Below are 20,068 nucleotides of genomic sequence, written 5' to 3' on the forward strand. Positions count from 1 at the left end.
CCATCTTACTAACTTCTCTCTAACAGTATATATGGAGAAATATTCAGACCTAAAAAGAGAAAACTCAGTTAGAAAAGGGGAAGGAAATAAACTTTCATCACTTACTATTTTTTATTTTCTCCTCAAAGTTTCTTAATATATAAAAAAGTAGAATGCAGCTATTAAGGAAGTCCTTAAGTTTTACAGATTTTATATGCTGATATGGCTAAGTCAACTACATGAGCACTTGTATGTATGCCCATATGTATGTATCTATGTGTATCATGGTTATTTTAAAAAGAACAAAACTTTTGTCTTTTGGTATTTGTTAATCTACTTTAGATTTTATTATTATCTACTAAGTAGGCAAGATTAAAAAAATTGAGAAAAAAATTGAAATTGGCAGTTTCTCAAGAAAAAAATAAATTATTAGAAAAATTAAGTTCATTTGTTATTTTTCTTTTCATGATTATTTATATTCATGATTGTTATATTTTTAATTGTGGGAATAAAAATATATTATGTAATTATATAGAGAAATGTATAAAGAATCTATGAAAGTGTATATAGAGATAATATATACATAGAAATGTTATTTATATCTACATATTTCTATCTATGTATCTATCTTACATCTATCTATCATTTCTCTTCTATCACTATCTCTATTGAGAAAAATATTAACTAGATTTATCCTGTAGTGCCTGGAATAGATATTCAGTGAATAAATATTTAGATACCTGCAGTATAATAAGATTTCTATCCATACAAAAATAAGAAAAACATTAGCAGTAAAGAAAAGAATAAAAGAGAAGAGAAGGAAATTGTTGCCTGAAGGGGATCAAAACATGAATTTTAATAAAAGTGGAAATTATAACTTAGGGAATTAATATAATGATATATTGCCTAATTTATATTTATATTTATATGATAAATAATTTACACTCTGCTTATTGTGAAAAATCAATCAAAGAATGACTAATTTGACATAATTTGATTAGAGCTTTTAAAGAAATCTTAGGAAAACAAGTTAGGCCTGATTTCTGTGCCACAGGCTTGCTTTTGCTTATAGCTATCTTAACTGCCAGAATTTGTTTTGGACAAAGAATTATGGAATATTCTAATTACAGATTTTCTAGTGGATTTAAAATTTATCATTCATTTTCCTATGTAAACTCATAATAAAGTGTTTGCTTCATCAGAGTTAGCAGGGAAAATGAATAGACTGACCATGGACTAAACATCCCAAACTCACATCTTACTGCTTCTCCAGTGGCATTGACTCAACTAAGTATCTATACTGGGACTTATTCTATTTTCTTTAAATCCCTTTCTTACCCAATACTTATATACATTTTATACCTAATTGCTGAAGGGCTTGCACACTTGGTGATAGCTATTTGTTTTAAATATACTGGTGGTTGAACAGCTAGAAGCCACAACAGCTGTCCTGCAAAATAAAACATCTCAAGGTAGAGAAGCTACTTGTATTGCTACAGGGCTCTTTACTACACAAAATATGCCTTTCTAGAAGTAGTTTCCAAAACTGGCGAAAAGCAGAATTTTTAAAAAAGATCCACTCAGGACAATCTTCTGTGTGACATTCAACTGTAAAAAAGAAAAACATATAAATCAAAAGGCAACTTTTGTGTCCTAGATAAGAATTAGTTCAATATCTTACTATGTTCAGTTTTATCTTGAGAATATGCATAATACTAACACACGTACTTTTTTCCTCATAAATATTTATGGCCTATCTTATTTGTATACTATTGGGTATAAAGTTATTTAATATTAATGTTTTTTTCAGAATTTTTCAAACAGTAGAATCCTGCAGATTTTCAATTTTCTATTTTCTATTTAGAATTCCTACAGGAGCCTGAGTCTTGAAAACACTCTCCACAGTTTACATCTTGTAAAGATAATACAATCTTAAAATCTTTGTAAAGAGACCATAGCAGAAATGTGTTCAAATAAGACAGACAAAGCTGTGCCATGGCCAAGCTTTCCCTGGGATCTACGACTAAATGTTCCACAATAATATACTCAAAGAGGAGGCACCAAACAGAGATATAAAGAAATATTAATGATACCTTAAGGAACTCAAATAAAAATCAACCATCACGCAGGATGAAGCAAAGAATAATCTCAGAAATCATTATTCTAGTTATACTGATTAAGGTTAACCAGTTGTAGGGGTTAAATTTCTTACTGAAAAGAAATTTTTAGGGGTGCCTGGGTGACTCAGTCATTAAGCATCTGCCTTTGCTTCAGGTCATGATCCCAGAGTCCTAGGATTGAGCCTCTCATCAGGCTCCCTGCTCCTCAAAAGCCCACTTCCCCTGCTTGTGTTCCCTCTCTTGCTGTCTCTCTCTCTCTGTCAAATAAATAAATAAAATCTTTAATTAAAAAAGAAAAGGAATTTTTATTGTTGACATTTTTAATAGTTAAGCTTACAATTTCTTCTCTTTTTCTCCTTTTTATTTTCCAGGAAGATCTCCATTCTCATGATTTCAGTACCACCCATGTCTAATGATTCCTAATTTTCCATAAGCCACAGATCATACCATAGAATGAATGTTATTGAAGAACACAGAGGTCAAATGCCATTTTCATCACATCATATCAAGTGTACATATTATCAACACGTCTTATCACACATGCTTATCACTGTTGATGGAGATTTTGAGCACCTAGCTGAGTCAGTATTTGTCAAGTCACTCCACTTTTTTATGTTTTAAGTTACTTTTTATGACACACTTTATATTTCTATAGTATCTCTGTCCATATTAAGGTCAACGTGAGATTATGCTGATATCCAATTCTAATTCATCATCGTATGGATCATTCTAGCTTCTTACTCTTGCTTATTGTGAACTCTCATTTTATCAGTGAGAAGTGTGGTCTCTCCCATTTACACAATGACTCCGTCCTTCTACACAGGTGTATCAGCACTGGGACTGTTCACTCATACCTGTTGAAAAGTACGTTATTCCCTGAAGTGTTTATGTATATAGCTATTTTTGCCTTGAGTTTTAACAAGTCCACACATTTCCAAAGTTACTTATGTCAGCATCTTATTGTCCCTCTACTTCAGTTAAAATTATTTCCCAGATCTATTAATACAATGGGATTATTTTGCCACAGCCTGCATTCCAGCGGGATTCACTTGTTTTTTTTAATTGCACTCATTAATGTTCACTCTTTGCATTGTAACTTTCAAGGGTTATTTACAAGTGTATGATGTAATGAACACACAATGATAGTGTAATAGAGAATAATTTCTTTGCCCTAAAATAGTCATTGAGCCTTTGTAATCATAGTTATTTTAAATTCTGTCTGAAAATTCCAAAATCTATTTCATGTTTGAGTCTGGTTCTGAAACTTGCTTTTCCTCTCTTACACTGTCCTTTTCTTGTCTTTTAGCATGCCTTGTAATTCTTTGCTGAAATATGGATATGCCATATAAGGTGATAAAAACTGAGGTAAATAGCCTTTAGAGGAAAGTTTTATGTTAATATGGCTAGGAGTTGGGTTTTCTTTAGTTTCCCGTAGCTGCAAGTGTTAAAGACTTCAAGTTTCTCTGGTATCCTTGTTTTGTGTGTCCTTTGATGCCTGTAGGCTTCTCTAATAATTCCTCCTTAATTGGAATGTGTATTTTTCGGGGTCCCTGGGTAGCTCAGTGTTAAGCAACTGACTTGATTTCGGCTCAGGTCATGATCTCAGGGTCATGAGATTGATCCCAACTCGGTCTCCAGGGTAGGCATGGAACCTGGCTAAGATTTTTTCTCTTTCTGCCTCTGCTCATCCCCTGCTCTCAATCAGTTAAAAAAAAAATGTATTTTTTAGCTCCTTTGATTGTGTTCACTGTTGTTATGCTGGAAACTTGTTGTCAGATTGGTCTTGAATAGATGCAAAAAGATTTCTATTATTTTAAGATTAAATCTCATTTAGTAGGATTGTGTCTCTGGGTTGTGATTTTTATAAGTATTTTTAGGACCATTTCTCCCCCTCTTAGGTGAGGTAAGAGGGCTAGAGGGGGTCTGGTCTCAGGAAAAGCCCTTTCCCCGGGTGGGATAAGGCATGTAAAGTGCTTTTCCTAGAGATTAGGTCTTTTTTATGTAGGACATTCCAGGCTTATTCACAATATTTACATACTCCAATTCTACCAAAAACATTAGGAAATCTTTCTTGTTTTTTCAGTGTTAAATGCTTGTGGGATTCCTATAGGTTAAAGCCACAAAATTAGGGTAGCCCCTGTAAGACTGTATTCTCCAGGAGAGTCTCACTCTCAGTGTAGTCCACAGTATGCCCTCCAGCCTTTCATCCAAATTACCATAAATGTTCCTACATGTTTATGGTCCCAGAAGTTTCTGCTCCAGGTAAGCAGATCTCAGCTGTGACTTTTTGTCTCACTCAGATTTATTTCCTTGATGGCCATTTACTCTGTGACTTCATTTCTTTGATAGGTTCAAGAACAATTGTCATAGAATGTATTGTGATTTTGACTATTGTAAATTAGTTCAGAATTCCTACAATCCAGACTCTTTTGAAGGAGAGGATAAAACATCAGTCATGTCTAGGGAAGTAATGAGTCAAGATCATAACAGTCATCAGCTTTTTCCTTCTTATCCTGTTTTGTAAATTGCTTTGTTTCCTTCATTATCCTTTGCCACCTTGGAAACATGCCACATTGGAAACAATAGCAGAAAAGAATTCTGGTTTAGAAGACAAAAGTTCTGTTGTTTTGACTCCCTCCGCCTGCCTCCCCCCGACTGTGACTTAATTACCATGTGATCTGCTCCAATATCAGCATTTGGGGGAAAAAATGATCATACAAGCTAGTTTAATAACTTCAGTTACACAATTGGGACTACAGGAAATCATCTATTACTATAAGTTAAATCTACAGCATATATTTCCTAAAACAACTAATTAAATTAATTTCTCACAGAAACATTTTAAATCATTTTTATAAAAAGGTGAACTTATAGACTCTGAAATTGGATCTAAAGTTAAAATTATAATAACTGAATTTTATTTTAATTTCAAATAGCATCCCTGTTGCATTTAAATATAATTGCAGTAGATATTAGCATTTTATTAAAAAATTACTCTGAATTCTCCATTATATTTATACCAATTACCTATTTTTAAAGAACAAATTGAGGCTTTTAAAATGGTGTAAATTTAATTTAGAATAAGCAGTAAATTTCATCAGTACTTTTCAAAATTTTATTTTGCTAACCTTTGGAAATTCTTCAGACATACTTATCAATTTGCATTTTAATTCTTTTTTTTTTTTTTAAGATTTTATTATTTGACAGAGAGAGAGGGATCACAAGTAGGCAGAAAGGCAGGCAGAGAGAGAGAGAGAGAGAGAGGTAGAAGGAAGCAGGCCCCCTGCCAAGCAGAGAGCCCAATGTGGGGCTTGATCCCAGGACCCTGAGATCATGACCCGAGGTGAAGGCAGAGACTTAACCCACTGAACCACCCAGGTGCCCCTGCCTTTTAATTATTTTGCTTCAGATCAATATTCATCTATAATTTCAGACTATGCAAAAGTAATAAGATGTTGCAACTGATTGTGGAATAAATTGCAGCTGTTCCATATCAACATTGTCCATTAAGTTTCAACTTTTATCCCAGTAACCAATATATTTTGTTATTGTATCAACTTTAATAATAGATCTAGTATAGGGGAAAATATCTAGTCTTTAAAGATGTCTTGTGTCTAGGGGCGCCTGGGTGGCTCAGTGGGTTAAAGCCTCTGCCTTCAGTTCGGGTCATGATCCCAGAGTCCTGGAATCAAGCTCCGCATCGGGCTCTCCGCTCAGCGGGGAGCCTGCTTGCCCCCTCTCTCTCTGCCTGCCTCTCTGCCAACTTGTGATCTCTGTCTGTCAAATAAATAAAATCTTAAAAAAAAAAAGATGTCTTGTGTCTAATAATCTTGTCTTCCAATTTCCTTAGCTGAGCAAACATATCAATAATCAACAACAACAACAAGAACAGGCCATACTTTTAAATGTATTTTTAAAAGGTTTTCTGCCTCCTGGTGCTGTTTGTGGTTGTCAGTAGGCCAGCCAGCAAATAAAAGGTGAATTACAGGACAGCAGTCCTGATCTGGCTTTTGTGATTCAGTGTTTGTCAGCATAGTTGTTGGGGCTGTTTAAAAAAGCCAACAAAGAGAATCAGCAAGTCTTGATTAAATTCCATCACAGTCATAAAGGGCTTACTAAAGACTACTGTGACTATGTGGTCATGTTTAATAATTGTGTTAAGCAACTGGTTTCCCAGCACCAGGCTATAAATTATACAAATCCAGGATAAAGATCATGTGGAGGGTGTCACACTATCTTTCTTAATCATTATTAGGAGTTGAAATCTTTCCTCTGCATTTATGATGGAATGCCTATTTCTCAAGTAATAGCTTTAGTCAAAATTTCTCCCTGTTTTCTTTTTCTTAATATATTTCTTGGAAAAATAGAAAAATTGTCACTTGAAAAAGTTACTAAATACAAAAATTTTGTAAGAAATAAGAGTCAATGCAGTATTATTTTGGAAGTCAATACAGTTACAGAAAAATAATCTGAGCTGCTATGGCTTTCTCTGAACTATTTATTGAATATTTTAACATAAAAATATTATAAATAACTGATAATATTTAGTATCCTTCAAAATAAATTTTTATATGATTTTTTAAAATTCAAGCATCTCAGGTGGAAATTCTAACTAAATAAAGGCTACTGCATACACATTTATCTCTTCTACCTTTTTCCTGAAATAGAATTAAATGACTTAATAGAAATACACAGTATATAGATTTATAATAGTGAAAATCATTAAAAAGAAAAAAAAATCAGAAGAGTTTTCAACAGATTGCAGGAGTGTTAAATGAAGATGGGAATGGTAATTGATACAGTAAGTGGGCAGAACTGCAGCTCAGAATACTTACATAGTTTTCTTCAGAGAAAGTCCATGATCCTGCCCAAAGGAGTCTTGAAAAGGCTTTATATTTGGAAACACTAGGAATATCAGAGGTTAGTCATGAGACTGAAAACCAGGGAAATTAATTGAAGTTACACAGAGTAGTTATACTATTAATTCCACTCCCCTTACTTCATAATGAGAATGCCAAAGAGCTGTGAATCAACACTTTTGTAAAGATATTGAATGAACCCACAGCAAAGACTTTGCTTTCTGTGTAGCAAAGCAACCAACTCTGAGACCAGACACAGAAAGTGAAAAATGATAGAGATAAAAATGATAGAGAGATCCTGCCCACATATAGAGAGTTCCTTCCCCCAAGTTCCAGGCATCATTCCTAGATATGAATGGATTGTTCTGGATGAAATTCTGTGACAGAAAAAAAAGGACGTTTGGGTAACAACTAAGGACATATGAATATATTATGGTCTTTAGTTAATTAAAAATATTTATGATTTCAATAATATGGAATTCTGAAAAAGACAAAATCATAGAGACATTTAAAAAAATCATTGGTTCCCAGCAATTCAGGGGAGAGGGTGAAGATTAGCTAGGTGAAGAACGGTGGGGCAAGGGGGATTAGGACATCAAAACTATTCTGTATCATAATGTGAAGTTTGATACTTCACATTATACATTTATCAAAACACATAGACCTTTACAGCACAAAGACTGAAACTTGATCCATGTAAATTGAAAAAAAAAAAAAAATTGTTTGAGAAGTTGAAGTATTCCCAGTAAGGAACTACAGACTTTGACAAGAGAAATTAATTGTGTTATAACTGTATGAAACAACCACAGTGTAGGAGGGAGGAGAAAAAGTGCTGACTTAAGTTTAACTACAAGAGAACAGTCCATGAGAATAAAAGAAACACGAATCGCATATAAACAAGGTGCTGGTTACACAAATGTAAGGGCTGTTGATAGTACTTTCCTTCAATATGATGTGACAAATTTGACCAAGATGTTTCCTATGGGAATAAAGATATACAATTCCGATACTACTATATATCTATATGTGTGTATATATATGCATTATATATTATATGCATATACATATAATATATATAAATACTAGTATGAGAATTGTATATATTTAATTATATATATACAGAGCATATATATACTGATATTATTTTATATTTATATATGTATACTACATATCATAGTTATCGATACATAGTTTGAACAATGACAGAAATGGATGGAAGATGATGGGAGCTAGGTTTCTCACTGTTGGAGTGGGTATTTACAGGAAACTCAGCATAAACTAACATGTAATGTAATATAAACACATAGCTTTTTCTGTTAGCTGAGAGGGACTAAAAGCACTTACACTCTAGTGACAATGAGCATACCTAGTCCCTAGATCTTGATTTCTAGCAACATTCTCTAAAATAAGGAACTGAGGCTTTTTGGAGAAATGGCTGATTCTAAGACTGCAACTGGGAATATGCAAGATGAGCCTGGAGCATTTTATAATGCCAGAAAGGAAAAAAAAAAAAAAAAGGAAGAAGAAGCAGCAAAAGAAAAAAAGAAAAAAAATGAGAAAAGGAAAGAAATAACTAATATGGTATGTCAAAAGGACACAGGAAGAAACTGTAAGACCCCAGTGGCTAATGCTGAAACTATTCATCAACAAAAGTAAAGTAGTCTTGGATTATAAATTAAATACTCAAAAGAGTCCATACTGATATAAACAAGCAATTAAATAAATTAATAATGGAGCATTCTATAATATATGTGATCAATACTCCTTAAAAATGCCAAGAATATAAAAAAACAAGGAAAATCTGAGAAACTATCACAGACAAGAGAAACCTAAGATGATATGATGGCTAAAAGTGTAATGTGGTATTCTAGACAGGATTCTGAATGAGGAAAAGACATTGGAAAAAACAAACAAACAAACAAGGAAACTGAATAAACTATGCAATTCAGTTAATAATATGTTGATATTGGTACAATAATTCTAATAAAAGGCAAAATAAATTTCTCTAGATCTAAATTTTTCTGTAAATTGGAAATTTTAAAATATTAATATGATTTTAAAAGTGAAGGAGAAATACATTCTTGGCAATAAAACTGAAGAATTGGGGAGCCTGGGTGGCTCAGTGGGTTAAGCCACTGCCTTCGGCTCAGGTCATGATCTCAGGGTCCTGGGATCGAGTCCTGCATCGGGCTCTCTGCTCAGCAGGGAGCCTGCTTCCCTCTCTCTCTCTCTCTGCCTGCCTCTCCGTCTACTTGTGATCTCTCTCTGTCAAATAAATAAATAAAATCTTAAAAAAAAAAAACCTGAAGAATTTTGGGGCGCCTGGGTGGCTCAGTGCGTTCAGCCTCTGCCTTTGGCTCAGGTCATGATCTCAGCATCCTGGGATCTAGCCCCGCATCAGGCTCTCTGCTCAGCAGGGAGCCTGTTTCCTCCTCCCTCTCTGCCTGCTTCTCTGCCTACTTGTGATCTCTGTCTCTCAAATAAATAAATAAAATCTTAAAAAAAAAACACTGAAGAATTTCATTGCCAAGAGAACTGCCTCACAAAATATGTTGAATTCAAGTTCTTGAAGTCAATAAAAATTGATATAAATTAGAAACTTGTATACATATAAGGAAAAGCACCAGAAAAGGAACATGTGAAGTAAAATATAGCATTTTAATTTACTTATACTTAATTTCCCTAAAAATAACTAACTAAAGCAATAATTGTGACACTATATTAGATGTATGTAGCATAGAAAAATTGAAATGAATGACAGCAATGTCATAAAGGATGAGAGAGAAGAATTGTGATTATTTTGTTAAAGATACTTGTGCTAGAAGGTTCCTGACTGTCTCAGTTAAGTGTTTGCCTTTAGCTCAGGTCATGATCTCAGAGTCTTGGGATCAAGCCCTGTGTCAGGCTCCTTACTCAGCGGGGAGTCTACTTCTTTCTCTCCCTCTGCCTGCCATTCCCCCTACTTGTTCTCTCTCTGTCAAATAAATAAATAAAATCTTTAAAAACAAATAAGTAAGTAAAAATAAATAAAATAAAAGATATCTGCACTAAATTTGAAGAAGTATAATATTATTTGAAGATGGATATACATTATTTTAAAATATCTACTGTCAATCTAGAAGGAACCACCAAAATATTTTTTTAATGTATAAATTAGATATGCTGAGAGGAGATTAAATAGAATCATAAGTGCTGCTCAATTAAAACTAGGGAAGACAGAAAAATAGATTAAAAAGAAACAAAAGCCAAAAGAATGAACAGCAAAAATAACAAGAGGGCAAATTTCAATCTAATTATATCAATAATCACTGTAAGTAACATACCAGGTAAATGACTGAAACTGTCAGATTGAATTAAATAGTGAAAACAAGATCCAGTTATATGCTATCTACAAGAAAAGAACTTTAAAAATACATAGATTAAAAATGAGGTAAAAGAATGGAGAAAGATATACCAGGGTAAAACTAACCAAAGAAAGTAGAATTTATATTAACTTCAGATAACCCTGACTTCAAAACAAAGAAGATAATCAGAGACAAAGGGAAATATTACATAGTGATAGAGGAGACAATTCCCCAAGAAGATGTAACAATCCTAAATGTGTATGCATGTAACAACAGAATGTCCAAATACATGATGCAAAAAACTGTTCTGAAAACAGGCAGACCAATTTACAGTTATCACTGGAAACTTCAATGCCCCTTGCTTATCAACGAATGTATCATACAGGCAGAAAATCATTAAGCATAAAACTGACCTAAATTGCACTCTTAGTCAGCTTTATCTGACTAACAGAGAATTTCTTAAGTTTTTTGTTATTAACTGCTATGAAATCTGGTGAGTCTGTGCATGATTTAGGATAATTTAAAAAACATGTAAGAAATACATCAAATTACAATGAATATCAATAGTACTGAGACATAGCTGATAAATTATTAAAAATATATTTTATTTATGTTTCTTTACTAAAACACTAAATAATATTTAGTAATTGATCTGGCAATTATAATTTTAAGGTAGCAATGAATGTAACAATATTTTGAGGTACCTGTAACAATTTTGATAAAGGAGACAAAGCCTCATATCTCAAGTACAGACAATACTACTCTGGTTTAATACCTACAGTCAAAATTGAATATAATGCATACTATTCATTAGAGGTCAGTGGGAAAAAAAAAACAGTTTTAAATATTTCTCATTTGAGTTCACAAATCCTTTAACATTTCTATTCACTAACTCCAAGTTAAGAAGTCCTGGTATAAAATCTCTTGAATAAGCTGAACATCATCAGAATAAAATTGGCCTAGGTTAAATCCTAAAGAAACTTTGACAGGTCAAGATGTAAAATTTTTTGTCTTTGACTTTCTGGACTCTGGAAGTTCCTATTCTCCTAGTTGGAGTGTCCAAGAAAGATTTCATGAGCTAATGGAGGTTACTTATAGGTTTAACTGTTTTGCAGAGTGGTTAATACCATATTTTTAAAATAGAATTGTTATTTAAAAATGCTATATTAATCCAAAGTGAATACTTAGAAATAGGAAGAAAATAATTTTTCAATAATCTATACAAAATTACAAATGACTACATGATAGACTTACAGGGTTTATCAATATATTTAAAGATTTCCATTATTTTTCCCTGTTCTATTCACCTTTTGTAGACTCTCAGAAATCTGAGTTTCAAAGTATTATATTAGCAGGCATATACCTACATAGAATTATAAAGTATCACTAAATCTTAGTATAATAAAATATAACTTTATACTGTGGTGAGAACCTAATATTTGTCTTCTTCTTCTTCTTTTTTTTTTTTTTTAAATCGCAACTAGTTTGTAGAAGAATAAGCATGCAAGTTTGAGAAATATTTTTAAGGAAAAAAATAATAATGATTCACTAGCCCCCCATGGATAAACAACATTATATTAAAAGTACTAAGTTTCGAGGGTTTTGAACCAAGAAAGAAAATACATTTTTGTAGAATTTTTGTTAAAATATTTGATCATGAGAATAATTGGTTTCTTTAGATTTAGCTTCAGTGGATGTCCTATATAGTCATATATTATTATGTGTGTGTGTGTATATATATATATATATATATATATATATATATATATAATACTCTGTGGCTTTTGAAATTTGAGAGATTAGAGGTGTGCTTACAAGAACAAAATTCTATTATATAATTATGTCACTTTTTTTTAAACTAAATATAAATGATGCTCCTGGCCTGTAATTTTCCAGTTTTTGATGAAAACCAATCCATGTTATATAAATAGAATTTACTTTTAATAAGAGTAAATTCAAAAGATATTTTTAAGTGGTAGTTGTTCAAATAAGTGAATGAAAGTTTGAGAAAAAAGCAACATTTGAGCAATTATTAACTCTTTTCTAGAAAGGAAAATTGCATATATGAAATCCATTATTTTGTTTTTATCACAGTTTGAAATAATTTATCATCCTGTTTATAACTGTTAGTTTACATGTTTATATAAAGTCAAATATATAATTCTGATGAACAATCTACATAAGATTGTAAATTAATCTACATAAGACAATGCCAAGTAGACTCTTTTTAGACTAAGGAAACTATTTCTTCACTTTCTTTTTCTTTAATCTTCACTGGATTGGCCTTTGCCCTTTATCATAATATTCCTAGGAGAAAACTACAATGCTTTACTACTTATTAAGACTTTATGAAATTATCCTATCCAAGTTTCTAACTATAAGAGGCAGATGTCATAACCACTATTGTATTAATCTGCCTCTTGTTACAGTTTTGTTTTTTTGTCCACTGTGTATCTGTTTTTTCTTTCACCTAAGTGTGTAGTAAATGACATAACTGAGTGAGATATGCCTTTATGTTTAGGAAGAACGGCAAGCTTTTATTTTATCTCTTTTATTTTGTAGACCTGTGTTTTTAATCTTATTGTATTTATAGTGTTTTATTTTTAAAATTTCTTATAAATAGGGCACCTGGATGGGTCAGTTGGTTGAGCAACTGCCTTTGGTTCAGGTCATGATCGTGGAGTCCCAGGATCAAGTCTCGCATCAGGCTCCCTGCTGAGTTGGGAATCTGCTTCTCCCTCTGACCCTCTTCCTTCTCCCATTCTCTCTCTCTCTCAATCTTTCTCTCTCAAATAAATAAGTAAATAAAATCTTAAAAAAAACAAGAAATATTAAAAAGTAAAAATAAATAAAATTTCTTATGAATAGTGATCTTTTGTGGTAAGTTAACTTTTAAAATTTTTATTTATTTATTTATTTATTTATTTATTTATTTATTTATTTATTTTTATTTTGTTCCTTGCATGCCTTGCCCAAGTCATCTTGTCTCTTTGATTGCCTTATCACAAAGATGTAGTTAGGATGTACGTACCAGTTCTCTAAGCCTGGGGCTTTCCTACATATTTTAATGCATTCAACAGACTAAAGTATATTTTACATTATCTCTCTATATACAGTCACACAAATTTGCAAAACTGATAAATATAAGTGAAAAAAATCTCTCGTGAAAAATTAATAACCTCTACTCATATGATTCTCTCTCTGTTTCTGTCTCTGTCTCTTTTTGCAAATAAAATAATTTTTAGGACATATTCCCAAAAGCAAAAAGAGATTACTTTGTTTCAAAGTCCCCTTTGTTCTTAAGAACCAACTCTTATCCTTTATTAACAGTTATAAATAAGAATTCATGTTTGACTTCCATAAGTAGAAAATTTGACTTAATTAGTTTTAAACTACTTTTTTTTGCTTGATTATTTGTATTAATAATTTAAATTAATGGGGTTGATTGGTTTCTAATTCTGTTAATGAAGATTTACTCCAAAGAGCCAGTTAATAAAATCTCAGTATAGTGAATTCTCAGAAGTTATTAGAAAGCAATTTCCATGTAGACCTTTGGACATTCATATTCTCCCCCATCCCTGTTACACATCAAGTTGGATGATGCTGAGGACTCATTTGTGAAATTTTCTATGCTACTTTAAGATTAAAATTTGGGTCCATTAGCAGTGAGTATTCATCCCCAAACTAATACATAACTTCAATATGCCCCTTTTTAATAATAAGATATTTAGTTTATCAGAAATTTACTCTGAGCTAATGATTAATTATCCCGCAATAATAACAATAAAAGTAATACAACTTTTTATTGTTTTCCTGCAGGCTATTTCAATGTTTCCAACAACACTAATTGAATGACCCACTTTAATCAATGCCACTTGTATCACGTATTTATTTGAATCGATTTCTCACCTCCATTATGTTCCATTGTTACGACTTCTTATTTTTTATGTACACTTTAGATCTTTTTAAGTTTTATTTAAATTCCAGTTAGTTAACATACACTGTAATATTAATTTCAGATATACAATATAGTGATTCAACACTTCCATATGACACCTGGCCCTCATCACAAGTGGACTCCTTAATCCCCATCATCTATTTCACCCAACTCCCACAACCCACTTCCCTTCTGGTAACCATCAGTTTGTTCTCTCCAGTTGAAAATCTGTTCTTGCCTCTCTTTTTTACCCCCCTTTGCTTGTTTATTGTTTCTTAAATTCCACATATGATTGCAATCATACAGTTGTTTTTCTCTGACTGATTTATTTTACTTAACAACACATCGCTTCTCGGCCTTTTGGCTAAGATCAAGTGTATTTTACTTAACATAATACTCTCTAGCTCCAACTGTGCCATATCAAATGGCAAGATTTCATTTCTTGAATGGATGGGTAATATTTGATTATATATATATATATACATACACACACTTATATATACACACATATACACACACACATATATATATATACTACAATTTCTTTATCCATTTATCAGTTGATGCACACTGGGCTGTTTCCATAATTTGTGTATTATAGATAATGCTGCTATAAACATCAGGGTGTTTGTATCTCTTTGAATTAGCATTTTTATATTCTTTGGATAAATACCTAGTGGTGTAATTGCTGGATCAGAAGGTAGTTCTATTTTTAACTTTTTGAGGAAACTCCATATTATTTTCCACAGTGAACATACCAGTTTGCATTCCCACCAACAATGCAAGAGGGTTCCCCTTTTTCTAAATCCTTACCAACACCTGTTGTTTCTTATGTTTTTTATTTTAGCCACTCTTACAGGTGTGAGAGATACATCAATATATGAAGCTTCCCATACCTAAGGAAATAATCAACAAGACTAAAAGGCAACCTATGGAATGGGAGAAGATATTTACAAATGACATATTTGATAAAGGGTTAGTATCTAAAATACATAAAGAACTTATAAAAGTTAATACCCCCAAAACAAATAATCCAATTAAAAAATTGGCAGAATCATGAATAAACACTTTTTTGCAGAAGGCATACAGATGGCTATAAGCTCAGGAAAACATGCTCAATATCACTTTTGATCAGGGAAATGCAAATCAAAACTACAATGAGATATCACTTCATACTTTTCAGAATGACTTTAGATTTATATATTGATGAAACTTCTTCTTGAAAGAGGAATATATTTAAGAATACATTCACTGTTAGTTGAATTCAAAAGGTCAAGAGAGCAATTGTCAGATGGTAAATTATTTCAAACCAAGATATTCTTAAAATACTCTTGTATGCATATTCAGGTGTGGGATAAAAGTGAGTAAATATTTTTGAAAACTCTTACTCTGTCATTTCTCCTCTGATTAGAGAAACCAGCAAAATGTTAGTCAGAAGGCTGCCAACTTATTGCGATAAAGAGAACAAATTACAGCCATGAGACTTGACTTTATGGCATTAGTCTAGCCTACAATTCTTTTAAATTCTGATGAAATTCAATTTTTCATGCATGACACTGATGGACGGTTGTTATTTTTAGACCAAGTGCTGTAACAACAAGTCACCAGTGTTAGAAGTGCCCTGGCTAACATGGTGGCCCTTACAGCTTTGATTGAGATTATTCCTGACATAGGTCAGGCAGAGCAGTAGACTGGGTCATGCCAATCTGGCAGCTGGCTTCTTTCTTGCCCTTGTGCTCTAAAGAAATATGAACCTAATTCAGACCATGCAGCATTGTGGTGGTAATCATTCCTAATGGAGTGTGGTTACAAGATGTTGCAGAAATATATATATCATTCCACACTGGTAATATATCTTCTTTCCATAGAGTGAACAATGCCCTATTTAACAAGAATGGCTACATTCATCTTGATCTGCCTTGGGTGTTAAACTTTGCATGGTTGCTGAACTGATTTTCTAAACAAAAAGCAGTAGAATGTTTTTTGTTTGTTGGAATACAAACAAACAAAGGCTTTCTACTTATGTAAGGATTGAATATCATAGCTCTTTCTTTAATTCCCAGATGAGTATCCAGCCATTCATGGAATAAATGCTTTTATTATGGTTTGTTTTACCTGGTTTTTAAAGATGCTTAAATATTAATGATATCTATAGTTGGGGGGAAAGTATAATAAAATTATTTAAATACTTTCTTTGAAATTTAACTTACAAGTATTATAATTACTTCATCCTATTCAGACTATAGAGAAGGCAACAGGACAGATGGTAAATGCAGTCTTATCCTTTGGCAGAGGAGGATGGTTACCTACTTAAAACTCATTCTCTTCATTTTTCTTAGGAACACAGCACCAATTTTACTTCATTTAGCAATGTACCAGCTAAAACAACAAAAACAGCAATAAAGGCACCCCCCCAAATCCTATATTTTTTAGATTTCATTGCCATGAGGAATGAATGAAATGTAAATGGAAAGTATTGGTTAAAACTTGTGAGACCACCTTTGAAAGGGGCCCAGCTTAGCTAGCAAGTCCCTTATTTCCCTTGTATTCTCCTTCCTTCCTCCTCCTGCTTTATTAACCCAAGAAATAATACAGGATCTTCATAAAGATCTTATGAAAGTGAGGTAAACTCAAATAGGAAAGCCAAATACTAAGAATAGCGGAGCAGAAAGACAGAAGGAGCTGCCATAGGCTGACTTCCTCTTGATTTCTTTATGAGACAGAAAAATAAAGTAACCTGTGTAAGCCAGTGGTATTAATGGTCATCTACTAGAAGACTATTGTTTCGACATGCTATGACTTCAGATTCTGAGAATAGGGTGCATTTCTTCTTTTATCTACTCATGAGAAATTGTGGCACTGACTTGTTGGCAGTAGATTTTCTCAGAGAATTGTCCAGACCCAACATGATTACAAAGATCACGTTGCTGGGCAGAAGAATGGCCTCCAAGGCCTGGCTCTGGGTGGGAATCACTCCCTACTTTCTCCCCGTAGATAGTTATATATTAACAATCAGTTAATTCCTTACCTGTGATTAACTTTTACTAAGTCCAATGTTGTAAGATAATTCACAATATCTCTGGTGTACATAAAAACTATGGTTTAATTGGAAATTTTGGCTGAGAAACGAAATATCTGCTTTCTTTAAAGTAGGGAAGAGTCACAGATCACATACTGGGAGGAGAGCTAGACAGAGCAAACTGGAAGCTTTGGTTCCAACTTAATCATTTCGTTTCTTGCAGATATTATTTGTATTGTATATCTTAATTGGTAAGCACTTGAGGGCACCATTCTATGTATTGTTGCTTTTGTGGTTAGATGTATTCTTGGGATAATTACCACTTAATTTTTGAAACAGCATTTGCATATTAGGTAAAAGGGTTTTTATATTAAGAAATACGGAGATTCAAAAATACTTAAACATGCCAGGAAAAGTGACAGTGACAGCAGTGTAGTTTATGAATATCCCTAAATCATCTCACAAAATATAACATGACAAAATAAATAAAGTAAAAAAATATTACAGCCATTTTATGCAATAATACCAAGTGACAGGGTAACTCCCCAAGCCCAAAATACATGCAGAGGATCCTAAATCACTGAGCAACAACATCAGGAAAGCATTAGACAGGTATATCTAACTGCCTAATCCTAACTTAACAAAAATACATCCAAAATCTCACACATAACATTGTAAAAACACTCCTGAAAGACACAAGAATAACTTAAGAAAATGAAAAGGTATATCATGTTCTTAGAATATTCAAGGGGCGCCTGGGTGGCTCAGTGGGTTAAGCCTCTGCCTTCAGCTCAGGTTATAATCCCAGAGTCTTGGGATTGAGCCCTACATTAGGCTTTCTGCTCAGCAGGGAGACTGCTTCCCCTTTTCTTTCTCTGTTTGCCTTTCTGCCCACTTGTGATCTCTGTCAAATAAATAAATAAAATCTTAAAAAAAAAAGAAAATTCAAGACCATATAAATGTCAGTCTTTGTTAAGCCAATTTAATGCAAAACTAATAAAAATACTATTAAAGTTTTATTTTTACTTATCTGTTTATTTTGAGCCAAACAAACAGTTTGAGATACAATATAGCAAAAATAACTAGGAAAATATTTTAAAAGAATGGCAAAGAGGGGTGCTATTCTTACCAAATACTCAAACACATTCAAAACCTCAATAATGAAAAAGAATACAATGTTGGTGTACTAATAGCAGATTCAACAGACCAAAGAAAATAATATGCAAACCAAGTTCTCTATATAAATGTAAAATGTGGTGAAGTTAGTTTTTTTAATTTGTAAGAAAAATGGTCTTATTAATAAACTTTAGAAGGATACCTGGTTTACGCTCAGAAAAATATATATTTGAACATAATTTTATAATCTACAGAAAATTAATTCCACATCAATCAGATATTTAAATCTAAAAAAAAACCTAAAATATTCAAGTAATACAAGAAAACATGGATAAATTTAAGTTGGGAGTGGGGCAAATTTTTCCTATTGATGATTCAAAAATCCAGATGCAACAATAGAAAAATTGATAAATTTTACTTACAAGCAAATTTTTGGATAGCTAAAAACACTATAAGCAAATTTTATTTGTTAGTTTTATTAGAGATAAAGGGTAAAATCCTTAATATGTAAAGAGCTTCTAAAGATTGAGAGAAAAAGCCTGAAAACTTGATGAAAACAGGCAAGAAATAAGAACAGTATCCACAGAAAAAGGAACGTAAATTGCCTTAATAATATATTTTAAAAACCCAACCTCATTTATAGTCCTAGAAATGCAAATTAAAGCTACATTCAGGAAAGTTTTTTTATTTTTTTATTTTTTTAATTTTGAAGATAGGGAAAAATCCCAAAGTTTGACCACACATTTTGCAGTTGATATTGTGGGTAAATATGCTGTTTTACACATCACTTCAAGGAATACAAATAATTCAGCCAGAGGGGAATTTAACACTATGTAGTAAGATTGTATGTGCATTTATCTTTTGATTCAACAATCTCACTGCTAAGAATCTATCCCAAAGACACACTAGAAAAACAAAAAGACAAATGTACAACTTATAAGAGCAAAAGAATGGAAAGAAAAACTAAGAAGTAATTAATTGTATATGCCATGAAAAAAACATTCAATGTTCTATTATGCAACTTCGAAAAGAAATGCAGAACATCTTTAAATACTTCTATGGAAGAATTTCAGGTTATATTTTTCTAGTATAAAATTAGAGAGAAAAAAGTGTCAGATTAAGTTTCTACTTATCTAAGACAAACTCAATATATAGTTATTTTCAAGTTTCATTTTGCCTTTGATGTGCAGTAATTGCATTTTTAAAAAGTTTCTATTGGTATAAAATTATGTAAATTACATATGAAATTTAAAGTCAAATCAACAAAATTAGGTTTATTTAGAGAAGCATTTTTTCTATCTTTGACCATGGTAACCTTTTCTCCCCTTTTCCTTAATTGATAATTTTATTATGGGAAGTTCTGCAGCCTTCTGTGAGTTTAAATACAAACAAATATGTAAATGCTTGTAATGTATGTATGTGTGTGTGTGTGTGTGTGTGTATATATATATATATATATATATATATATACACATATATATGCTGTGTGTGTATTTGTATGTGTTTGCACATGTACTACATTGGATGTATAACCACAGAAAAAATAATTATTAAGTGTCTTTCAGTTATAAAATAAACTTATTTGTAAATGCATTTGGTTGTTCCAATTACCTCACACTCAAGAACAGTTTATCTCAGCCATGGTAATAATAGTAATACTGCTTATTACATATGTGGCACTTTTCTAAGTCCTT

General features: G+C 32.2%; 1 pseudogene; it reads left to right on the plus strand.

Annotated features, from left to right (window-relative positions):
- Positions 1-14,583: 14,583 nt before the first annotated feature.
- LOC125103467 (uncharacterized) lies at positions 14,584-14,735 on the plus strand (annotated as a pseudogene).
- The last annotated feature ends 5,333 nt before the right edge of the window (positions 14,736-20,068 follow it).

The sequence above is a fragment of the Lutra lutra genome, chromosome 6 (assembly GCF_902655055.1).
Source record: "Lutra lutra chromosome 6, mLutLut1.2, whole genome shotgun sequence".
NCBI lineage: Eukaryota > Metazoa > Chordata > Mammalia > Carnivora > Mustelidae > Lutra > Lutra lutra.